This window comes from Lathamus discolor, chromosome 3 (assembly GCF_037157495.1).
Source record: "Lathamus discolor isolate bLatDis1 chromosome 3, bLatDis1.hap1, whole genome shotgun sequence".
Lineage (NCBI taxonomy): Eukaryota > Metazoa > Chordata > Aves > Psittaciformes > Psittacidae > Lathamus > Lathamus discolor.
Genome location: NC_088886.1, coordinates 95,156,793 through 95,172,232, shown reverse-complemented (window position 1 = coordinate 95,172,232; position 15,440 = coordinate 95,156,793).

Sequence of the window (15,440 nt, the reverse complement as noted above, 5' to 3'; positions counted from 1 at the left end):
CTGTTTAGTTTTCCCTTTCCTTTCATGTCCTTGTGCTTTCATGACACCATACGAACTAAAAACACATATTTTTTTGTGCAAAAAATCAAACAAACATGGAAGAAACCAGCTAATGTCACTGTGGTTTTGTGAATAGCGCCAGGCTGTAACCTACCATGTAGCAAAGCATGCTGAGGCAGCTCTAGCAAAGGAGAAAAAAAATGCATAGAAATAACTCCCTGTCCTAGTACACTTTACACTAATACCTAGCCCCTTTTATATGTATGGAAGTCAAAAATACAGAAAAAAGCAAAGTCTGACCTAAAAAGACAGTGAAGACTCTGAAATAATATCAAGGAATATGCCTCCGCAACTCATCTTTTCTCAATTTATGTTTTTTCTTGCAATTAAAACTATTGTAATTTGATGTTAGAAAGTTGTTATTTTATTGAGACTTTTTAGTACCCTTCTGAGATAAGGAAAGGAACATATAGAGCACAAAATGTAACTCTCCATCCTATTCAGCATTATTGTACTTTCAACTAAGCACACTATGTAATTGTATACACTGTAGGTGGTGCAAACTGGCTTCAAGGAAGGGACTCCTGAATATATATTTAATTTCAAACAATTCTGCAGGTAAAATCTCTCTGAAAATTTTTTATTTAGACTTTCAAGCTGGCGCAGTAAGTTCTAAGTAGTTCAAAGTGTTTAGTTCAGAATAACTATTGGCAGTATGATGGTGTCTTTGTGTCAAGAAGAAATAGTCTCATGATGTCATATCTCCTCTCTGGGCACTTGTACTTAGAAGCTTAAAGTAATTATTTAATTTTTGTTACATCTGAACAGAAAATACTAGGGACTCTACCCAAAGCTGACTTTAATTCCAAGAGAGTTATAGCTGCTATGGTATTTATACTTCTTATGAAACTATACTATGTTACACAATATTTTACTACTATTTTTCATGTTTATCATGGCCTCTCCTATGATCCTCAAACAGAAATGACTCCCCACTGCACTGGCACCTACACTGGACTGTAAAATGCTTTTTCTCTGGAAACCGTACTTTTAAAAACAGGAGGTGGCAATGGGTCCAATAAAAATGTAGAAACTCAAAGTTTAAAAGAGCAGAAAGGATCTCTTAATTCCGCTAACTGTGAATTTCATTGTGAGAGAAATCTCTCTTTAGTGAGTTAATATAAGAAATTGTGTGAATCAATAAGCATATACCTGATTCAGTTACAGTAATACCACCCATAAAATACACTGAAGTGGTTTTGTGGGAAAATCAACTTGTTCAAGAATTTTCCCACAGTTAGACTGTAAGTTTTCGAGACTGTATATTTGAAAGTAAGCTATCAGGCAACAGCAATATGCACATCTAACCCTGTTAAATTTTTATAATGCCATCTTACATTCAGCTGCAATAAATAAAAATCTCTCTATATTATTTTTTTCCCAGCAGTTCTACAAAATGGAAGTGCAAGTACTAATAAAAAGTATGGTTTAATTAACTAAACTTATGTTGTACTGTACCATAGAAGTGGATGATTTACACAGTGTTATCCTCTTCAGGACAGAATAATGCAAACAGCATAATTAAAAGTTGATGAGAAGTGTATTTATTGAGCACACAGGAAGAATAGACACTTAGATTTATGGTACACAAAGTGTACCTTTCATTTGCAATATTAACATTTTAAAGTCCAAAGCATCAGCATAATGCACCCAAACTGTTCTGTGCAGCATCCATATAATTTAGTCCTGTTAATCCTCGCACCACTGACAGTAAATTATGTGACCCGAACATATACTAGTGTAACATGATAGATTGTGATATCATGATTATGTTCATTGAGATGTCTGTGGAAGCCATATATCACATTTGCCTGTCTGTAAGGACATGTGAAATAGCTGAAGAACCAATCATTTATTTGTGACACGAACTGCAGGGCTATCTATCAGAGACCAATCAGTTCTAAAGAAGAAGCCACTGTTTACTAATGAAAGTACTTTTAGAAAATTCCAGCTACCATTTATGTGGGTCAGGGCTTATTGAGGTCTGGGTACCTGCATTTTATTTTGAGAGTTCAGAGAGTACGTAGATGTTCTAGAAGATAAAAAATATATATGGGAATTTTCAAATGTGCAAACTAGGTAGACACAACATCACAGGACACTTATTTTCTCTTCTGTCCTAATATTAAAGCCAGCCCATGATTCTCATATTGGAAAAATCAATTTTGGGTTCTTCAGGTACTATGTACAACAACTATTATCCAAACATTAACACTTATGGATTCTTTAAAGAGAGTTATGCCAGGTAACATGAACAAAATAATGTTTTTTCTCAATATCTAAGTCATGAGGTAGATGTACTCCCAACCACCTGTAAGGTCTCAGTTATGAAGCAAATATTTGTCTTCTTTGTAAGTGTGTTATATTTTGAACATTTCAATGCACAAAAAATCCCACAGTGGGGGCTTGAAAATCTGCATTAAAAAAAACAGCCACTCCCTCAGCAGCGACCGGCAGCTCCCAGCCAAATCCACCCTGTTTATGGACTGGGCATGATGTTCTATGGTATGGAATACCCCTTTGGCTATTTCAGGTCAGCTGTCCTGGCTTTGCTCCCTCGCAGGTTCTTGTGCACGTTTGTCACTGGCAGAGCATGGGAAACTGAAAAGTCCTTGACTTAGAGCAAGCACCACTCAGCAACAACTAAAATGTCAGTGTGTTATCAACATTATTCTCACACTAAATCAAAAAGCACAGCTGTCCAGGCATCTATGAGGTTGTTTCAGAAATGAGTCCTGTTGTCTGACTTCTTTCTGTCACCATAAGATTTGCTTTTCAAGGGCCAGGATAATGTTCTGGGCAGTGGCATGGGACACAGCATATGTTTCTAACTATCAGGTGGTTGCTTCCAATACTATGAGCACATAGCGCTTGCTTCCACCACTGTAAGTGCATGGTGCTTGCCTTAGCAGGTTTGTGAGAATGCGATATAGTCAGTCTGACAGGCCTCCCCTACTTATATTTTAGCCATTGTCCTCCATACCAAAGAGGCTTTAACTGCCTGGTTTGCTTAACTGCAGCACATGTTTTACATTCATGAATAAACTGCATGATAGTGTGCATGGTCAAGTCCACCCCTTGATCACCCCTCAAACACCAGACCATCATTTTTAAATTGATAGAGTCCCATTGTAAATTAGTGAGGAAATACTAATTACTGTGGATTGTTTTGCCCTTCTCTGACTCCAGCTGGTTAGTGGGCAATTTCCTTAAATTTTAAAAAACATGTAAGTGCGCTCATTTATGCATGATAACTTCATCTTGAATACATGTGGGTTTGTTGGTTTGTTGTTTTTTTCATTTGGGGGTGCATGTGTAAATGCATAGAACTGCAAAAACTGGGTCAGAAAGAAAAAAAATACCACAGATGTCAGGCCAAGTACTTCCCACCTAAGCAAACTGGGATTCCCTTTTTACAGCATTTTAATTTCTTCATTATAGTTTGCAGCTAATAGTTTATGGTTCTGGTATGGATTTACTGTGAAACCTTGAGTAAACCACTTTAAATTCTTTACTATTAAGACAAATATAAAACTATTTATTGTTGATGGTATATTAATTGAAATATTATTTTCAGCCATAATTCATATCAGGCACAAAATTAAATTTAAAAATCCCCAAAGTAGTGAACAACCTCAGGAAAGAAACATGAGACAGCTAAATTAAGTACAGAGAAAATAATATAAACTCTTATTTACAGCCTGTTTTATTAACCTTTTTCTGAGCTTATTTAGTCTTTGTTTAGTGATTTCTATTCTGTTCAGAAAAGTAAAAGAATAGTTTACAGGTTTACTAATCAAGTTAGGACTTGAAAACTAATTTGTCAGGCTTTTATTGGGAATGGTCAACATCAGACACCTAACATATACAAGCTTACATTTGCCTTCTCTAAGGGTGTCGTGGTTTAAGCCCACCCAGTAACTCAGAATCACGCAGCCATTCACTCACTCTCTCCCCTCCCCTCCCCTCACTCCTCACCCCCCCCCCACCCCCCCAGAGGGATGGGGAGGAGAATCGAAAGAATGTAACTCCCATGGGTTGAGATAAGAACAGTCCAGTAACTAAGGTATAACATAAACCACTGCTGCTACCACCAATGATAATGATAACAGAAATAACAAGGGAAGAGAATACAACCACTCACCACCCGCTGACCGATACCCTGCGTGACCCGAGCAGTGATCTCACCCTTCCGGGTAACTGCCCCAGCTTATATAGTGGACATGATGTGCTGTGGCATGGAATACCTCTTTGGCTAGTTTGGGTCAAGTGTCCTGTCTCTGCTTCCTCCCGGCTTCCCCTCCTCCCTGGCAGAGCATGAGGCTCGGGAAGCCCTTGGTCAGAGTAAACATTACTGAGGAGCAACCAAAACCATCAGTGTTATCAGCGCTGTTCCCAGGCTGAAAGTCAAAAACACAGCACTGCACCAGCTACTAAGAAGGAGAAAAATGACTGCTACTGCTGAACCCAGGACAAAAGGCAAGTCATGATGTAGGAAAGGACAGAATGAATTATGTTTAGTGATGTTCCCTTTGAGATAAGGCTAATTTTTCCTAAAGAGACCTGCAAAATGTATGTATATTAATGCAACAGCTAGCTATGAAATTTCTCAGGTTACTAAGTTCTCTATTGAAAGTAGTCTTCACATATCCATTTTAGTGGAATACTCTGATGCTGTCTTTTTCTGAGGTTGTGATATTCTTCATGAAACAGACCTTTAATAAAACAAAGACTTCAGCCAAAGTTTAGAAATTGACTATTACTCATTCTGCACATTCGGGGTTTGGCATGAGGAGGTTGGTTTATAGCATTCTTTTTGACTTAATTTTCTTACAGAATCACAGAATAGTTTGGGTTGGAAGAGACCTTCAAAAATCATCTAGTCCAATGCCCACTGCAATGAGCAGAGACATCTTCAACTAGATCAGGTTGCCCAGAACCACATTCAGCTTGGCTTTGAACATCGCCAGAGATGGCACATTCACCACCTCTCTGGGAAACCTATTCCAGTATTTTACTACCTTCATTGTAAAAAATTTCTTCCTCACGGCCTCCTTGGAACTCAATCTTGCTAGTCGGGTTAAAGACAATAGAAAGGGCTTCTTCAAATACATAGCAAATAAAACTAAAACAAGAGGCAATATAGGCCCACTGCTGAACGAAGTGGGTACCCTGGAGACAGAGGATATAAAGAAGGCAGAGGTGCTGAATGCCTTCTTTGCCTCTGTCTTTACTCCTGCAGACTCTCCCCGAGGGCCCCGGATTTCTATAGCCCCAGAAGGAGTCAGGACAAAGGAGGAGTTTGCTTTGGTAGATGAGGATTGGGTTAGGGATCAGCTATGCAAACTGGACATCTGTAAATCGATGGGTCCAGATGGAATGCACCCACGGGTGCTGAGGGAGCTGGCGGAGGTCATTGCTAGGCCACTTTCCATCATCTTTGGTAAGTCGTGGGAAACGGGCGAGGTGCCTGAGGATTGGCAGATGGCAAAGGTCACACCAATCTATAAGAAGGGCAAGAAGGAGGACCCGGGTAATTATAGACCGGTCAGCCTTACCTCCATCCCTGGAAAGATGATGGAACAACTTATTCTTGACTCCATCACTAGGCATATCAAGGATGAGGGGGTCATTAAGAACAGCCAACATGGTTTTATGAGGGGGAAGTCATGTATGACCAACCTTATAGCCTTCTATGAGGAAGTGACTAGGTGGAGGGATGATGGTAGAGCGGTAGATGTAGTTTTTCTTGATTTCAGTAAGGCATTTGATACTGTCTCCCACAGCATCCTCATAGATAAGCTAAGGAAGTGTGGGCTTGACGATCAAGTAGTGAGGTGGATCGAGAACTGGTTGAAAGGAAGAAGGCAGAGAGTTGTGGTCAATGGCGCAGAATCTAGCTGGAGGTCTGTGACTAGTGGAGTTCCTCAGGGGTCGGTGCTGGGACCGGTGCTGTTTAATATTTTCATCAATGACCTGGATGAGGGAACTGAGTGCACCCTCAGCAAGTTTGCTGATGACACAAAACTGGGAGGAGTGGCTGACACACCAGAGGACTGTGCTGCCATTCAGCGAGACCTGGACAGGCTGGAGAGTTGGGCGGGGAGAAACTTGATGAAATTTAACAAGGGCAAGTGTAGAGTCTTGCATCTGGGGAAGAACAACTCCATGTACCAGTACAGGTTGGGGGTTGACCTGCTGGAAAGTAGTGAAGGGGAAAGGGACCTGGGGGTCCTGGTGGATAGGAGGATGACCATGAGCCAGCAATGTGCTCTTGTGGCCAAGAAGGCAAATGGCATCTTAGGGTGCATTAGAAAGGGAGTGGTTAGTAGGTCAAGAGAGGTTCTCCTCCCCCTCTACTCAGCCTTGGTGAGGCCGCATCTGGAATATTGCGTCCAGTTCTGGGCCCCTCTGTTCAAGAAGTACAGGGAATTGCTTGAAGGAGTCCAGCGCAGAGCCACAAAGATGATTAAGGGAGTGGAACATCTCCCTTATGAGGAGAGGCTGAGGGAGCTGGGTCTCTTTAGCTTGCAAAAGAGGAGACTGAGGGGTGACCTCATCAATGTTTACAAATATGTAAAGGGTAGGTGTCAGGATGATGGAGCTAGGCTTTTTTCAGTGATATCCAGTGATAGGACAAGGGGCAATGGGTGTAAGCTGGAACATAGGAAGTTCCACGTTAACATCAGGAAGAACTTCTTTACTGTAAGAGTGACAGAGCACTGGAACAGGTTGCCCAGGGGGGTTGTGGAGTCTCCTACACTGGAGATATTCAAGGCCCGCCTGGACAAGTTCCTGTGTGATGTACTGTAGGTTACCCTGCTCTTGCAGGGGGGTTGGACTAGATGATCTTTTTAGGTCCATTCCAACCCTTGGGATTCTGTGATTCTGTGATTCTGTGAATCATCCCTTTTTTAGTTTAAACCACTACCCCTTGTCCTGTCACAGCAGGGCCTTTTAAAAAGTCTCTCTTATTTTTCTTATAGACCTCTTTGATGTACTGAAAGGCTGCAATAAGGTCCTCCTGGAGCCTTCTCTTCTCCAGGCTGAACAACCCCAAATTGGTTTTAAACATCCAGTATTTTGGCAATGACAGAAATACTGGGCTTTCCATGCTTTCTCTTATATTCCACAGCTTATGAGTCATGAGATTCAATTAAGGGTTTAGGTATGCCTATCCAGGAGGTTCCTCGATTGTGTGGAAGACAACTTCCTTCTGCAAGTAATAGAGGAGCTGACAAGGAGAGGTGCCATGCTTGACCTTGTGCTCACCAACAGGGAAGGGCTTGTTGAGAATGTGGTACTCCAGGGCAGCCTTGGATGTAGTGATCACGAGACGGTCGAATTTGAGATCCCCAGGACAGTGAGAAGAGCGTGCAGCAAGCTCACTGCCCTGGACTTCAAAAGAGCAGACTTTGGCCTCTTCAGGAGCCTGCTTAGTAAGGTTCCATGGGATATAGCCCTGGAGGGCAGGGGGGCCCAAGACTGTTGGTTGATATTCAAGGATCACCTGCTACAAGCTCAGGAATGCTGCATCCCAACTAGAAGGAAGTGCGGCAGAAGGGCCAGGAGACCTCCTTGCATGGATAAGGAGCTGCTGAGGAAAATTCAAAGGAAAAAAGAGGCTTATAAAAAATGGAAGCAAGGACAAGCGGCCTGGGTAGAGTACAGGGATGTTGTCCGGAAAGCTAGGGACCAGGTTAGGAAGGCTAAGGCCCAGTTAGAATTAAACCTAGCCAGGGATGTTAAGGATAACAGGAAGGGATTCTACAGGTACGTAGCAAACAAAAAACAGGCTAGGGACAAAATAGGCCCCCTGAGGAAGCTTTCGGGAGAGCTGGCTACGCAGGATTTGGAGAAGGCTGAGGTTCTGAATAACTTCTTCACCTCGGTCTTCACTGGCAAAGGCTCTGACTGCACCACCCAGTTCTTAGAAGGCAGACGCAGGGACTGTGAGAATGAAGACCTTGGGCCCACTGTAGGAGAGGATCTGGATCGAGACCATCTTCAAAATCTGAACGTGCACAAGTCCGTGGAACCTGATGGAATCCATCCGCGGGTCCTGAAGGAGCTGGCGAATGAAGTTGCTAAGCCACTGGCCATCGTATTTGAAAAATCATGGCAGTCAGGTGAAGTTCCTGACGACTGGAAAAAGGGAAATATAACCCCCATTTTCAAGAAGGGGAAAATGGAAGACCCGGGGAATTACAGACCAGTCAGTCTCACCTCTGTGCCTGGCAAAATCTTGGAGCACATTCTCCTGGATGGCATGCTAAGGCACATGAAAAACAAAAAGGTGCTTGGTGGCAGCCAGCATGGCTTCACTAAGGGGAAATCCTGCCTGACCAATTTGGTGGCCTTCTATGATAGGGCTACAGAATTGATGGATAAGGGTAAAGCAGTTGATGTCATCTACCTGGACTTGTGCAAAGTGTTTGACACTGTCCCACACGACATCCTTCTCTCCAAATTGGAGAGATATTAATTTGATGGATGGACCACTCGGTGGATAAAGAACTGGCTGGACGGCCGCACACAAAGAGTTGTGGTCAATGGCTCGATGTCTGGCTGGAGACCTGTAACAAGTGGTGTCCCTCAGGGATTTGTGTTAGGACTGGTCTTGTTTAACATCTTCGTCGCTGACATGAACAGTGGGATTGAGTGCGCCCTCAGCAAGTTTGCCGATGACACCAAGCTGTGTGGTCCAGTTGATATGCTGGAGGGAAGGGATGCCATCCAGAGGGACCTTGACATGCTTGTAAGGTGGGCTGATGCCAACCTTATGAAGTTCAACCACGACAAGTGCAAGGTCCTACACCTGGGTCGGAGCAATCCCAGGCACAGCTACAGACTGGGCAAAGAAGAGATTCAGAGCAGCCCTGCAGAGAAGGACTTGGGGGTGCTGGTCGATGAGAAAATGAACATGAGCCAGCAGTGTGCGCTCGCAGCCCAGAAAGCCAACCGTATCCTGGGCTGCATCAAAAGGAGTGTGACCAGCAGGTCGAAGGAGGTGACCCTGCCCCTCTACTCTGCTCTTGTGAGACCTCACTTGGAGTATTGTGTGCAGTTCTGGTGTCCTCAACATAAAAAGGACACGGAACTGCTGGAACAAGTCCAGAGGAGGGCCACGAGGATGATCAGGGGACTGGAGCACCTCCCGTATGAAGACAGGCTGAGGAAGTTGGGGCTGTTCAGCCTGGAGAAGAGACGGCTGCGTGGAGACCGCATAGCAGTCTTCCAGTACCTGAAGGGGGCCTATAGGGATGCTGGGGAGGGACTCTTCATCAGGGACTGTAGTGACAGGACAAGGGGTAACGGGTTAAAACTTAAACAGGGGAAGTTTAGATTGGATATAAGGAGGAAATTCTTTCCTGTTAGGGTGGTGAGACACTGGAATCGGTTGCCCAGGGGGGTTGTGAGTGCTCCATCCCTGGCGGTGTTCAAGGCCAGGCTGGATGAAGCCTTGTGTGGGATGGTTTAGTGTGAGGTGTCCCTGTCCATGACAGGGGGGTTGGAACTAGATGATCTTGAGGTCCTTTCCAACCCTAACTATTCTATGATTCTATGATTTTATGCCAGTGGAGATAAACTGACTCACCTACTATGTTATAAATAGCTGGTATTACCCATAGGGCACCTGCTTCAAAACCAACTTAACTTCAGGTATACAAAGGCTGCTTTTGAAGCTGCATCTTTTCACAGGTGGCATGCTTAGGATCTGGTGCAGCTTGCTTCCCTATGTGCATAACTGGAGCTGTATAATATTTGTTCTTCTCTATGAAGTATTTTACCTTTTCCATCGTGCCAGGAGTCATCTTCCAGTCAGCTACTACTGATGTCCATCCTTATTGGTGAATACACCATTATTTAGTGTGTGACTGCTTCCCTTTGCTGCAACTTTTCCTGGCTTCCATCCGTAACCTGATGTGGTAGTGGTGTGTTTTACCATACGTCAATGCTACAATGCAAAATTTATAGACATGCAGAACTGATCTACAAAAAATAGGTGGCCTATAATAGATTGTGATAGCAAAATAGTTAGAAGCAAAAGCAAACAAAGGAAGCTGACATAACCACATTCATTGTTTTCTCCATGCATTATCACCCCTGCAGGTGAAATAAAATTAAAATGAGATATCTAAAAATACATCTAGCAAACAAATTTGTCTATGACTGAATGACTTTTTCATTCATATGTGAAATTAGGCTATATTATTATCTCATCTGTGTAGGTTAATAGAGTTTCAGGAACAGACAGATGATGCAAAAAATATTGTAAATAGCAACTTTTGCCATTCACTCGGCAACATCTGAGTTACAAAACAGAAGCAGTAGAGATAAAACTTTTTAAATGCTGATAGCAAGAGTTATCTCTGGCAACTTATTAGCAATATTTGACAGCAAAGGAAGTTTCCAGAAAGAGATAGTAAATAGAACTACTTAATACATTTTCAGTAAGGCAGCTTTACTCATATCGTAGTGCATATATCATTTTAGACTTTAGTCTGAAAAGTAATATGCTATTATGAAGGTTAGTATCATAGGAGGCATGAACAAGAAAGTACAGGCAAAGTTATAAGGAAAAAATGTTTGGAGGTTGGGAAAGACAGTAATGGAAATAGATATTTACTGCCAATGGAAATCAAGGGGCAGCCAATCTGAAATAAAAGCTGGTGTGCAGAAGCAAGGTAGACAGTCCCTGTTACCCTTGAACATGACAATAATATGGTTCACTAATTATCCAGATTAGGTTTACATAGTTTTACATGTCCTTTGACACATATGTACTGTTTAGCAAATCATGTATGCATTTTAGGGGCCTGATGTTGCAGTTCACCACTCAAAATGAAGATCTTACTGCATTATTGGCAAAAGGGCAAATACAGAATTGCAACATACCTAAACCAGAACAGGAAAGACAGATGAAAAGTTCTACTGACTCAGCTAAGAAGGCTTCTATTTGTGAGCATCTGACATGTAAAACTGTAGGATTCCCCCTGGTAGTCTACTATACCAAGACTATCATTCAGTCTTTCTAATTACACCAGTAAAGTATCTTGCAACTTCTATAGATTTTGACTTTGATTACATTTAGTCTTTGATACTGGTGGAGCAGCTCACTCTTCCTTCTTTTGTTCATTTGTTAAAAATTTCCATACAGAAAGTCAATAGTTCACACATTCTATTAAGCATCGGACCTCAAATGAGAATTGGCTGGTAACTAAAGAGAGAAGAGACTTCACAGTGCAAAGAATTCAACCTGATTCTCTCTGCTTGTCAAGAGTCACACAAAAGATTTGTATTTGTATGTACTTTCAATTTACTCAGAAAGCACTGAATCAAAAAGTACATTTTAGTTTAAGAATGCAAAACATATTACAGAAGTTAATTTGGATTTACTGCATCAGGATTACAACAAGCATTATTAATTGATTATTAATTTTTTGAGTAGGAAGCCTTCTGGAGGTCAGATGCAGCAACAAGATTCATACAATTACAATTCTGTAGAAGAAAAAGAACCCAAATTAGTAGAAGCTGCTTCCAGACAGAATTTTACATATACCAACAAAGTACTTCTAGAACAGTGTAGACATGCTCAATTTTTGTCTATAATGTTAATGGTGACAGCATTGTAAGCGGTGTTATCATGTTACTGTTATCCAGTTGGGAACATAATTTAAAAACAATTGTTGGGAATAACACAAGTCCAGCTGGTGAACAATACATTCATTTTTATTTTGGTCAAGAGAGAAATGATCCAAAAGAACACTAGATTCAAGCACCTGGGATTTTTCTGACAAAGACTGCTCACAAGTCTGAAATCAGATATGAATCTGAAAGTCATGGATGGCTCTTGCCTGCATTTCAGACTGAAGTCCTGAAGGCAAAGAATGCCTTTACTCTTTGAAAAGTTCAAACTCTACATTCATTTCTGACAAAAAGGGAAGTAGAGATGTGAACTCAAGCTCCTAATTCTATTTATCCTCGCAGGAGTTAGACTTCACTCTTCCTCACATATCTGGGCTAGATTTGGTTGATTTGGGTTTTTTGTGATTCCAAAGCAGACTGAAGCATAGTCACAAAGTGAGCTTAGCCAGAAGTTTGTTACATTCTTCCTACCAACCCATAATAAGTGCTAAGTTTACCTTCTGCTGTGATCTTGCAGAAAGCGAACGTCAGTCTATGCTTCTGCTCCCTATATTTATTCCCATTGCCTCTTGTAGCAGGGGCACAAAGTATGCTCAGGGTCTCCAACCTGACAATCCATTACAAATGCATTCCCAGCTGGAAAGGATTTAAATACATATATATATATATATATGTGTGTGTGTGTGTGTGTGTGTGTGTATTCTGAGCAAATTTGTGATTTAAACAACATGGGTAGGAAAAACCCTCGTTGTAAAAAACTATAATAAATTAATGATCACATTTATATTGTCTAAAGATAGACTGACTAAAATGCCAATCAATATGAGAAACAGAGCACTTCTGAATGAAGCTGAACCATTTAAAAACATCATGGGGTAGAAGATAGAGTTTCATCTTTTTTCTACTTTATGGTCTAAAAGGCCACTGTGTGGCTATGGTGACCCTAACCAGCAGCATAATAACTGAAAGGAAAAACAGAAGAAAAGGAAATAAAGGAGTACTGGGTTAAAAAAAACAAGCAGCTCCTCAGCCTTGCTAAATTACTGTAGGTCTATTATCTACCATCAGACAAACTCTGACAGTCAGATAGTGCGAGAGGAGGAGAAGAAAAGAGTTCATCCATTTCAAGGCTTGCCAAACAATCCTAACACCTTGTGTAACTATGCACTTCTTACATGGACTCCCTGCAGTTTGTGTACATTCAGCTTTTCACTTTCAAGTGTTTCCTTCACCAGTCTCTGCATAGCCCCCTCCATCTCACCCCAACTTTCAAGCCCAGGGAACTCCTGTGAGAGGGAGAGAGCGCATTTCCCTTTGTTGTGGGTTTCTCCCTACAGGCTCATCCAGCTCAGCAGATGGTAGTATACCGGATCTTTTCCTTTTTTCTTTCTTTTTTTCTTTTTTATTTTTTTTTCCTCTGATGCTAAGCTTGATTTACAGGCCTGAGTTATTATTCATCATTATTCATTTTCTGTCACCAGTGCATTGAAGGTTAATAGAAATGCCAGCATGCTCACTGATTTACTTAGTAAAATATTTGTTCCAAGGTTTAGGTCAGATGATTGGTGTCTGAGAGAGCTTCGGGTTTATGCATTATGAAAAGCAAGCTGACTTGACCTTGAGCCACTAGCACTAGCACTATATATTACTTTAGTGGAGTGACCTTCAGAGACCCAAGACACACTAGATGTATTCAACACATGTTTTCCTCTCCCATACTGCTGACATTGTATACATTCCAGCTGAACTTATGTAATGTAAGATGATACTCACTTTTCATCTAATGAATTTGAGTAGGATGACACTTTCAACTAAAACACCCACCTCAGAGGTAACAAACTGTCTTGAATCCCAGATGAACTGAGGCTTGGCAAGTACTTCAAGCTAATTGACTCACTTTGTCACACAGAATATCCGGTTCACCAACCCAAGCAGGGCCTAATTCTGACATTCACCACCCTGGTACAAGTCAGGAGTAACTCCAGTGATGTCCAGTGAATTAAATGAGAGAAATACAAAGACTTTGAAATAGCAAAGGTGGTAATTCAGAAACTGACAGGATTTATGCCTAGATTGTGATACTACTTAATACTCGAGTTAAAGTGGTGTAATCCAGCCCTGCATGCCTCCTCTTTCTTTCCTGTCTAAATGGACCCTTAAGTGTGATGTGGTGTTGCCAGACAAGAATACACATATGCAAACAATGGTTACAGAAAATACTTTCTTACCCTTCATTTTCACATTGGCCCAGTCTTCTTTCTAGTCTCATTTGTGCAGCAGTATATAAGTATCTTCAGATGATTTTTTTTTGTTCCATTTGTTCAAACAAACAATAGCCACTATAACCAAAATGAAAATTCCGAACAATGCTGAGATTTAACCATTATTAATTTGAATGGTTCTCAGTTTGCTGTCAGCTACACTGGGACAAAGCCAGACTAATTCCAGAGTCTTTAGTGGATCTACTCCAGATTTACATCAGCAAAAATAATACCAGAATTTGGCACAGCATATATATGTATTTTTTCCCAGCTCTACTTTAATTCTTCCCAGGTATCAACCAGAGAAACAGTATCCCCAAGAATTAAAAGCAGAACCTTTTGTCTCCATACCCTATTAGGACAGAAACACCTTCTTAATTTTTCACTTCTCCCAGACATGACATTTTGAGATAGCTGAGATTTATACAGGCAGATTTGGCAGCCTTTTCATATTTACTTACACTCACAGATAAATCAAATCCAGGGCACTCTCTCCAAGAATAAGTTATTTGTTATCTGACTAAGTATGTGTTAGTGGATCAGACATAGAAAAGGTATTTCTATTATAACTGTGTTGTTTGGCTATGATTTAATGTGGTAGATAATATTATTTTTCATTCTTGATTATACAATGTATTCTCTTATTGTCCTACGCATTTCAACACAGTTAGTTACTGGGGAGGGTAAGGAGAGAGGGAGGTGAATTGGTGTTTGACACATTAACTGAAGGAAAGAAACTGAACCCCATCAGCAGGAGGTGAGAAATCTTAATTCTGCTAATGTTGAATCAGGAGCAATTAACCTCACCTGGAGTCTGCCAAGAAAAAAAGGCACCTCAGGAGAAAACATGGGTGAAATTCAAATTTATTACTGTATATCTGCACTAATGCTGCAAAAGTCCCTGAAAGGAAAATGTTTAAATAGTCTGGATAGTAACCTAACACCCTTCTACCTTCCACTCTGAAGAGGAACTGGATAAGATAACATCAGTATATTTTCAGGGTGCCCTAATTCTTGTAGTGACTCTTCCATTTAGAACAGCATTGCATCTCTTGAGAGAAAGGTAGCTAGCACTATATTATCAACAGATTCTACTTTTAATGAGAAAAGACAGTCTCAGCATCACTCTCTTGCACTTTGTATACCTTTTGACTGTGCTAACTGTCTTTGGGTTTTTTCAGTTCCAGAAGGTACGAGGTCTCCAGGTCCCAGTGTGGCTTCACACTTAGGTCTTACCTCAGAGCAACAGATTCCTCTGCCATAAGCAGACTTAAGATTTTCTCAAGATTCTATCCTTTTCATCTTTCATCCAAGCTGACATTGCTTCTTATCCAGATAAATGCAGGACTGCTGATTCCAAGAATTCAAGTTGTGGTTAGTCCTCTTCAAAAACAAACAATAAAAAATTAAAAGTTGTCTAGCAGCATTAGATGGGATCTTGTGGATAGGTGTGAGATTGGTTAATTTTTA